Genomic DNA, 10,000 nt, shown 5'->3' on the forward strand with positions numbered 1-10,000 from the left:
TAAAGGTCGTGGCTGTTGTGGTGAAGCGGCGTTGTGGTGGGTGGTTGATGTTGTGACGACTGTGAGACGTGGTTGGCGGTGGTAATCATGGCGGTTGGTCCAAAATAAAGATAGTAAAAGAAAAACGGCTATCCTGAAGAGTCGCAGCACGCATAAATGACATGTATTCCCACTAGACAACGGGTTTGGGCCTAACTACACATATACTTACCGAGATATCTCACCTAAGGGACCTGAATGGTGGTTTGCGAATTTTGTAACCACAACACTACCCCCTCCCCTTTTTACAGACTCGTCCCGAGTTGTCAAATTCTCGTGTGCCATCACGTGTAGTTTTCCCCTAGTACATTTTACCTACCAATCCCTGAGTGCGACATTCATGGTATTCGTGTCCCCAAAATAAATAACCTGAGGGCTGCGTAACTACCTAAACAAACTCACTCACACGGACGACTTAAATAAAATTGCCGGCGCTAGGACAGACATGCCGGCGGCGTACTCATATTTACAGTACATCTTAACCTTAACTTACAAATTTTACACTAAACCATGGCCCAGGATCACTGAACTCTGCAAAAGAAAAGCAGTTAGCAGGGAGCCAGGCTGCTCACATGCAGTCTCTGGCTCAAAACAATGCAGGTGACAGGGAACGTGGCTGGCTGCTCACACGCAGTCCAAGGCCTTCCCTTTTGAACTGAACGCAGTGAACCACAACGGTGCATGGGCTGCACAACCGTTGTCTCCGTGCCAGCTCAAGTGGCACACGCAATAAACACAACGAGTGGATGGATGGACACAAACACGGTGCACGGGCCGCCACTGCAGGCCCGTGTTGTAGCTGCCAACGGGGCAGTTCTCGTAGCTTGCAAACTGTTGCCTTGATCCTGGCGCACATGGCAATGAACAGGGGGGGGGGGGCAAAGCAAAAATTGAACGGGGCTGGTGAACAGGGGCAGTGGGCATGGCATGGCAAAGGCAGCAGGCAAACACAGCCCGCAGAAGAAGGCCGCTGCAGGCAAACACAGCCGGCAGATGAACTGGCCGGCACAGGCCTTGAAGAAAAACAGCCAGCAGATGAAGTGGCCGGCACAGGCCTTGAAGCAAAACACGGCCAGCCGATGGCACAGGCCTTGCAGCAAAACAACAGCTGCCGATGAAGTTGGCCGGCCTCCGCCTTGAAGCAAAACACGGCCAGCCGATGAAGTTGGCCAGCCTTTGCCGTTCAGTGGAGGTTGGTGGAGGGAGTGCGGTGGTGCTGGCCACTTGGAAGGCGGGCTCGGACCTACCTACCTGTCTCCCTCCCACCTATCGCCTTTGCCTGTCACTGTACATACCCACTCCCTTAATTTGTCAAACCCCAATTTAGCCCCAACTTTTTTTTTTTTTTTTTTTTTTTACTTCCCCACTATAAATCGTCCCCTAACCCCCTTTATCGTCCTTGTTCGGCTAACCTATCCTGTCACCTAGCCTACTCCCAACCCCTACGTTCCCTTCCCAGAGGGGAATAAGGGAGAGCTAGCGTCCTGTGTCGAGGCCCAACGAAGCCTCAGGATGGCCTCCCCAGAGTTCAGCGATCTATAACACAAAGTGGGTCCAGCGGCCCACAACGAGAGCGAGGGGATGGATGGTGCGGAGGGGTACACTTCCTATCTACCCTAACCATTTAACTGTTAAACTACCCCGGGGCTTTCAACAAGCGCCTCTCGCTTAAGCTATTGGTTCTAACAACCCAGATTCCCGTCGCCTGTGTTGGTGTCCTCACAATTTCGGGCCTCGCCCCCCAATTTTCTCTCCGTGCCCTCACACGGTCTCATGGCTGGGACACGTGGCTCCCTTTGGCAGGCACGACCCTCTGCCGAATCTCCCGCTATGGCACCCCCGGGCACTACACTGCCTCCGAGCCTACCAGCTCCCTAAACACCGGGGAGTGCCCCCCATGGCACCTCCCCTGAAATGCACACGTGGCAGGCTGGCTTCCCAGGCCCCTTTCCGAGGGTCACCCTTGCCCACAACACTGCCCACGTGGCTAATGGCGCCCCAGGCCCCCGCACCAAGCAGGCGCACCCGTGCCCACTACGCTATCCCGGCACCCCATGGGCCCTTGGCCTACCACGGCCGACTAGCCTGGTGCCCGGGGTACCCACTCAGCGATACTCACCTTTCGCAGCCACGCTCCCAAGCCCGTCAACAGGGCTCCTGCACCCCTCCAAATGGGTCTCGAGCCTACTTTCCCACCAACAACAAAACGACCTCCATTTTTCAATTTGACTAACCCAGCTAACTCACTTTACTCTGACCCTGGGGTCCCTTGGGCGGGAGTCACTCCTCCCCCCAATCACTCATCGCACCATGCATTCCCCATTCGCTCCACTCACACAGACCCGCTGGCCTCACTCACTCACCAAGCACATGCCTCACAACTCACCAACTCTTCAACACACTCACCACTGAACTCTGCCATCCTTCTATCTGCATCCCCTAACTAACTCGTGCTCCCACGTCGTCCCTTAAACTACAGCACGTTCCTTTTAACCTACGTAGCTAAGCTACGTCCCCTCTACACATTCACAGGTCTGTCACTGTCTCCAAATAAATCATTTTATTTCCCAACCTAAATCTGGCTACAATCCCTCTAACTAATCCATTCCACGGGCCCCATGAGGACTTACCCCTGCCCCATGGAGCCGGTCTCGCTATGCTAACCCTTCCCCCTAACTAGTTTCCATCCTGTGCCCAGGGTAAGGGGGTCTTCCACCCCTTGCCCAGGAATCCTGTGCACCCGAAAGTGAGGCTTGCCTTTTTTTTTTTTCCATGCGCAGCACCAGCGCAGCAACTCGCGCACTTTACACCTGCCCGTGACGTCATGCAGCTGCACGTGTCCCTCGTCCCTCCTTGGACGGTACCATCTGGCAGGGATACCCCTCCTGCCGGATTCCAACCCCACGTGCAGCCATGACGTCACCGTGCGCATAAAAAAAAAAACACAAGCCCCACGTCTCCAGGGGTTCCCCACGCGAACACATGTGCTTTGCCCGTTGGAGTTTCACACACGATCGCGTGGAGAACCCGTCCGGTCCAAATCTGTTATCCTGCCTAAACTTTGTCCGTCCGCGGGATCGGCAAATCCACCGCGTGCGTTTCCGGACCGGGACTTCACTCTCGCAAGCGAGCACGTGGTGGTCTCGTGCGTTGCACAGCACGGACCTCGTGCTCACTGCTGGGCGAACCCGGCACGGTCCCCGAAATAGCTACAGCCACTACTCGGCTTTCTTTCTTCCCATGTCGCCGTCGTCGCCATTCGACCCACGCACACCTGCGTGTTACGACGCTCACACTCCATACCGTCACATTCACACCGGGAGACGCGGCTGCGTGCTCCCGCATGCCAACCGACATCTCCCTTACATCCCGCTCTCTCACACACACGGTCTCCCTTGCACCCGGCCGTTCACTCACGCATGCTACCTCCCTCGCACACGTGGCTCCACGCACTCGCGGCCTTTCACTCACTCGTGCCATACTACTCACACACGCGGGGGCACTCAACCGCGGTTCCTCATCCACACTGGCCGTTTCATCCACACACACGGCCTCTTCCACACACGGTGCCTCATCCACACACGGCGTGCTGGGAAGCACGTACTCCGGCACCATCGCCACCACACCACTCACACACGGGGTCGCTTCCACACACGGGGACGCACTCACACCTTGCACCACACACACAGGGACAACCACACTGGGGATTTGTGTCCCCACAAAGGTCTCCGGGGCCTCCATACCCCCTGTGGTGAATTGTCGTGAATTGAGGGACATGACGCGGGATCACATGTTGTGCGTCTCGCGTATAAGGGGAGGTCTCTGCGGCACGAGTGATTGTCCCCGGGGCATTGCTATTGACATCGGCTGTTCACTTGATGCTCGTTAACTGAAGGTGCTCATTGACTGGTGAGAATGGAGATTATATCGAACTCTGTGCTTACGCGGATTTAGTCTGCAATGATTAATCGCACATGTATACGTTACTGCTTATGTACTCCTAGCTGAACCTGTATTCCCCGGTGTGCCCACAGAAGCGGCTCCAATCAAATGGAATAAAGCCTAAACTCTGAAGGTTCATCTCTCGCTCTCATTTCAATTTATTCCATTTAATTTTCTCGGCTCTCTCAACCAAAGATAGACAAGATCTACAAACCAGAGAGGTTCGACGCAGACCCGAACGCGACTGACGCAGAAATGAAATGGTCACATTGGTTCTGTTCCTTCTCACACTATCTGACCATCATCGCGGAGGGAGCTGACAAATTTGCCGCTCTCGTGAATCATGTCTCGCCCAGCGTGTACAGGCTCTTCTCGGAGTGCGACACTTACGAAGCAGCGATCGAGGTGCTGCAAGCGCTCTACGTGAAGCCCAAGAACGAGGTATACATACGACATCTTCTCAACACACGCAAGCAAGCAGCCGGGGAGACAATCGATCAGTTCCTGCAAGCTCTGAATCAGCTGGGAAAAGACGGCAGCTTCCGGGCCGTAAGCGCCGAGGAACACCGAAAGGAAGCGACCCGGGAGGCATTCATCCAAGGACTCAGATCAGCCCACATACGGCAACGCTTACTAGAGAAAGCGCAACCCACTCTTGACAAGGTAGTCGATCAGGCACGAGCGATGGATACGGCTCAGCAGCAATCTGAGTCATTTGGGACACCGATGCTGCTCATGAACGCTGCTATGATGGGAACTCAAGGAACCCCACTGGCACAGACACAGCCAGACATAGGGGATGGAGAAACACCCGAGGAGCCGGATACCCAGACCTCGTCAAACTCCTCAGCAACTGCTCCGGTTGGTAAATGCTTCTTTTGTGGGTACAAAAGGCATCCTCGTCAAAAATGTCCCGCCAGAGATGCCACATGCATGAATTGCGACAAGAAAGGGCATTATGCCAGGGTATGTAAATCTACTCTAAGGAGAAATAAACCCACTTCTGCGGCTCTCTACTCGCAAAATAAATTGACTGCAGCCTCCCCGGGGAATCTATCCAAGGCTATCATCAACGTACGAATTAACGGGCATATGGCTGAGGCACTGATTGATACCGGTAGCTCTGAAAGTTGTCAACAGCTCGCTAGTGAAGGGCAGGAAATGGGTAATCCACCCGACTGACAATACGGTATGCATGGCCGCCACCTCACTACATTCCAGGTGTACGAGGGTACTGCAATGTTGAATTGGACGTAAAAGGGTACACGCATCGGGATGTAAAGGTACTGGTGCTTCGTGATTTGTGCGCAGACGTAATTCTGGGTCATAATGTCCTCAAGCAGCACACGAGCGTCGAAATACCCTTTGGAGGAAGCAAGCCTCGTCTAATTTTAAATGCATTGACCACCGCGGAGGTGACGTCCCCCCAGCTGTTCGCTAACTTGTCGCCGGTCTGCAAACCGATAGCGATCAAATCGCGGCGATATACCACTGCTGACATGAATTTCATCACTTCGGAAACCAAGCGATTACTGGAGGAGGGAATTATAGAACCGAGCGATTCGCCATGGCGCGCACAGGTGTTAGTAACCAGCAGTCAGAACCATAAGAAACGAATGGTTGTCGATTATTCCCAAACGGTCAATCGCTTCACCCAACTCGATGCCTACCCCCTGCCGCGCATAGATGAGATGGTCGTACGCGTGGCCAATTATAAGGTATTCAGTACCATCGACTTGCGAAGCGCCTATCATCAAATTCCCATCCGAGAGGAAGACAAACCTTACACTGCATTCCAGGCAGGGCGGCGCCTCTACCAGTTCAGAAGGATACCATTCGGTGTCACGAATGGAGTGGCTTGCTTCCAACGGGTTATGGACGACATCATCTCAGATGAAAACCTCAAAGACACTTTTGTTTACGTGGATAATGTCACAGTGTGCGGTAGGGATCAGAGGGAACATGATAGGAATCTGGACAGATTCTTGAGCATTGCTAGAAAATATAATCTGACTCTCAACTACGAGAAATGCATATTCTCGGCAAGGTCAATTGACCTTCTCGGCTACACAATAGCCGACGGCACAATTAAGCCTGATCCTGAGCGATTGCGCCCGCTCCGTGAGCTTCCACCACCTCAGGACTTGCAAACAATGCGCCGGGTGATCGGGATGTTCGCTTACTATGCGAGATGGATTTCGCAATACTCCGAGAAAATACATCCCTTAGTGCATTGCAAAAACTTTCCACCAGATGCCGCTGTTGTAAGAGCTTTCCACAATCTCAAGGATGATATCAGTAAGTCCGTGGTTTTATCAATCGACAGCTCGGTGCCCTTCGTGGTGGAGACCGACGCTTCAAATCACGCCATAGCTGCTACACTTAATCAGTCTGGGCGGCCGGTCGCGTTCTTCTCGAGAACTCTCTAGAAGCGAGCAGAGACACTCAGCGATAGAGAAGGAAGCGTACGCCATCGTTGGAAGCGCTGCGGAAATGGAGACATTATTTACTGGGAAACCACTTCACGCTCGTTACGGACCAACGATCCGTGGCATTCATGTTTGATGGGAAAAATAACGGGAAAATTAAGAATGAAAAAATTATGAGATGGCGGATAGACCTAGCTTGCTACAGATACGACATTGTTTACCGGCCCGGGAAAGAAAACCCTGCTGCAGATACCTTCTCCCGGGTCTACAGTTCGGCAACAATCAGTCAGGCTTTGCAAGACCTCCATGTGTCTCTGTGCCACCCAGGGGTAACCAGGATGGCACATTTCGTACGCAGACAAAATCTTCCCTATTCTGTTGAAGATATTAAACAAATGAATGCTTCATGCCCTGTTTGTGCTGAACTAAAACCCAGATTCTATGGCGCGGCTTCTGGCAGACTGATCAAGGCCACTTCCCCCTTCGAGAGACTAAACATCGACTTCAAAGGGCCCCTGCCGACCGAAACAGACAACAGATACATATTCACCGTTGTTGATGAATATTCAAGGTTCCCTTTCGCGTTTCCGTGCTCGGATATGACCTCGGGCACTGTCGTAAAATGTCTCTTTGACCTCTTCGCTATGTTTGGGAGACCTTCGTACATACATTCAGACAGAGGGCCGTGTTTCATGTCGGCCGGGCTAAAACAATTCCTATTAGAGCACGGCATAGCAACTAGTCGAACGACGGGTTACAACCCACAGGGAAACGGGCAGGTGGAACGGTATAATGGAGTTATTTGGAAAGCCGTAACTCTGGCGCTGAAATCGAGAGGTCTGGGCCCCGAGCGATGGGAGGTTACTCTTCCCGACGCTCTGAATTCCATACGCTCTTTGCTCTGCACGTCCACAAATGCCACTCCTCACGAACGTATGTTTACTCACCAACGACGTTATGTTGACGGTCAAACGGTGCCCAACTGGCTGACCCACCCCGGTACAGTGTTCATGAAACGCCCGGTACGACAAAGCAAGTATGAACCGCTGGTGGAGGGGGTCGAACTCATTGACACTAATCCAGAGTATGCTCATGTCAGGCTCCCGGATGGCAGGGAGACCACTGTGTCGGTTCGCCATCTGGCTCCCTCAGGTACTCCTCCCGCCGGTACACCACCTTCTGGCACTCCTCCTTCTGACATTTCCCCCCCAGGAACTCCGCCGGGCGACGGGGCTGCCGCGTTCCACCCGAGAGCGATCGAGGAGTCATCCCCGGCACAAGTCGAGGCTCACCAAGAGGATCGGGAGTCTCCCTCAAGTGAAACTGCCGTTTACTCCTGGAGAGGTCGACGAATAAGGCCCCCTCGACGACTCAATCTGTAAAGGGGATTATCGGCATTCTCGCTGCTCATGCTCCTATATGCCCATTATATCATATATCGATGCTCATTTCCATGCTCCTACAACTCAAAATAATCACTGCTTGGCATGTATGCTTCTGTAGATCTATTAGTCCGCGTTGCTTGAAATGTATACTCCTATAGTGCTAAAGCAATCATGGTGTGTAAGATGGGCCCCTAGTTACATTTTAAAGGTGGGGAGAATGTGGTGAATTGTCGTGAATTGAGGGACATGACGCGGGATCATGTTGTGCGTCTCGCGTATAAGGGGAGGTCTCTGCGGCACGAGTGATTGTCCCCGGGGCATTGCTATTGACATCGGCTGTTCACTTGATGCTCGTTAACTGAAGGTGCTCATTGACTGGTGAGAATGGAAATTATATCGAACTCCGTGCTTACGCGGATTGTCTGCAATGATTAACTGCACATGTATACGTTACTGCTTATGTACTCCTAGCTGAACCTGTATTCCCCGGTGTGCCCACAGAAGCGGCTCCAATCAAATGGAATAAAGCCTAAACTCTGAAGGTTCATCTCTCGCTCTCATTTCACCCCCCAAGCTCTCCAAGCACCCGTCCACAGCACTCGTCCCCTCAACCTCGCAAAGCACGACCGAACTCACCTGGTCGTGACTCGCCTCAAGGGGGCATACTCCCTCCCCTCGTTCCTGGAGGAGGCCATCCAGCTGCTCGCACCGGGTCCCTACACGCTCCGCGAGCTCACCCCCATTATCCTCCACTACCTCCGTGTGTGTGTGTGCGTCACTTACCCCGTCTTCATCGTGCAGTCTTCCCTCTATTTTTTCTGTCTCCCGTGTCTCTACCAACTCTTCACCCTTTACCTCCCTTGTCTCAACTATTATTTCCGTTGTCGTCACCTCGTGTCTCGTCTCACACGTTTTGGTCTCCCCATTTAATTTTTCCCTTTCGGTCACCGTCGATTCTTCTGTCACGACCCTCGCCCAACACGCCCCCCGAATTATTTTTTCACCCGCTTCCACCGCGGGCCTGTCAGCCGTTGCACCCCCTCCCAGCTCGTTCGTTCCTACACGTGGAGTCGCCATTTTTAGTTCCCTGCTCACGGCCTTCATGCCCGCCTGCAGGCATCGGCCCATGTTCTGCGTCTCACCCCGGAGCTCTTTCATTTCCTCCTTCATATCCGCATTTATTTGTTGTGTATTCGCATCCATCCTCATTTTTACTTCGTCCATTTGCTTGTTCATGTTCGCATTCATCTTCGCTGTCATTTCCGCATTCATTTGTGCCAGCATGGTGAATAGCTGGGCCATGTCGGGTGCGCTTGGGTGAGCCGTTTCGGCAGGGGTTGGGGAAGGGTTTTGGTGGAGAGGGGGAGGGGAGGTGTCATACACCGCGGCCGCTGCCGCACCCATTTCGGGCTCTGGGTTCAGTTGGGCGAGTTCGTTTTCCTGTACAACCAACATTTCCTGCACGGGGATTTCATCCTGAGCCATGGATTCTACACATTCTACATCCATTTCTAATACCCCCGGCTCCCGCTCGCCTTGAGACGCCATCTTGCTTCTCGTGAAGGGTTAATTTCGCTCGCTCGTAATTTGGAGGGAATCGGGGGTCGCTTCTCTCACCCCTGGACCGATTCCCGTGAATTTAGCTGGAGACAGGAGAGCCCGTTTTCCTGTTCTCCGATACCAGTGCCGCGAGGAGGGCGATGGATTTGTATCGCACGACCTGACACCAGTGTTACGGATTCGCGCCCGTCGGCGTGCGAACGGCCACGAAACTCGAATCGCGGCACGTCGCCCACCGGACGGACAATCCAGTCGTGACCCTCTCGGACTAACGCCGGGAACCAGTCACGGGTGGACCTTTCGGTCTCACCGCGATCGAGCCAATCGGCCCCCACATGGGATAGGGTTGCTCGCCAAATTCGACCTACCTAAGTACACACACGGAGGGTAGACCGGGCGATCGCACCTCGCCGCAGGTCGACTTCGGACATAGGCCACTGAAGCGACCCGTTCCGTACTATCGGGATAACCGAGCGGTGTTATTCGTCGGCCTCGACGGTTCGATTAATTATCGGGCGTCTTAGCCCAGGACCAACCCTTTACGTGAAGCAAGATGGGGATTCAATGAAAGAAATGACGAAGCGAAGCGGGAAACAGTTCAACATAAAGCACATTTATTCGCGATGAATGGGAAGCACACGTATT

The sequence above is a fragment of the Eptatretus burgeri genome, chromosome 12, assembly GCF_056783735.1.
Source record: "Eptatretus burgeri isolate ZD-2024b chromosome 12, Ebu_testis_v1, whole genome shotgun sequence".
Classification (NCBI taxonomy): domain Eukaryota; kingdom Metazoa; phylum Chordata; class Myxini; order Myxiniformes; family Myxinidae; genus Eptatretus; species Eptatretus burgeri.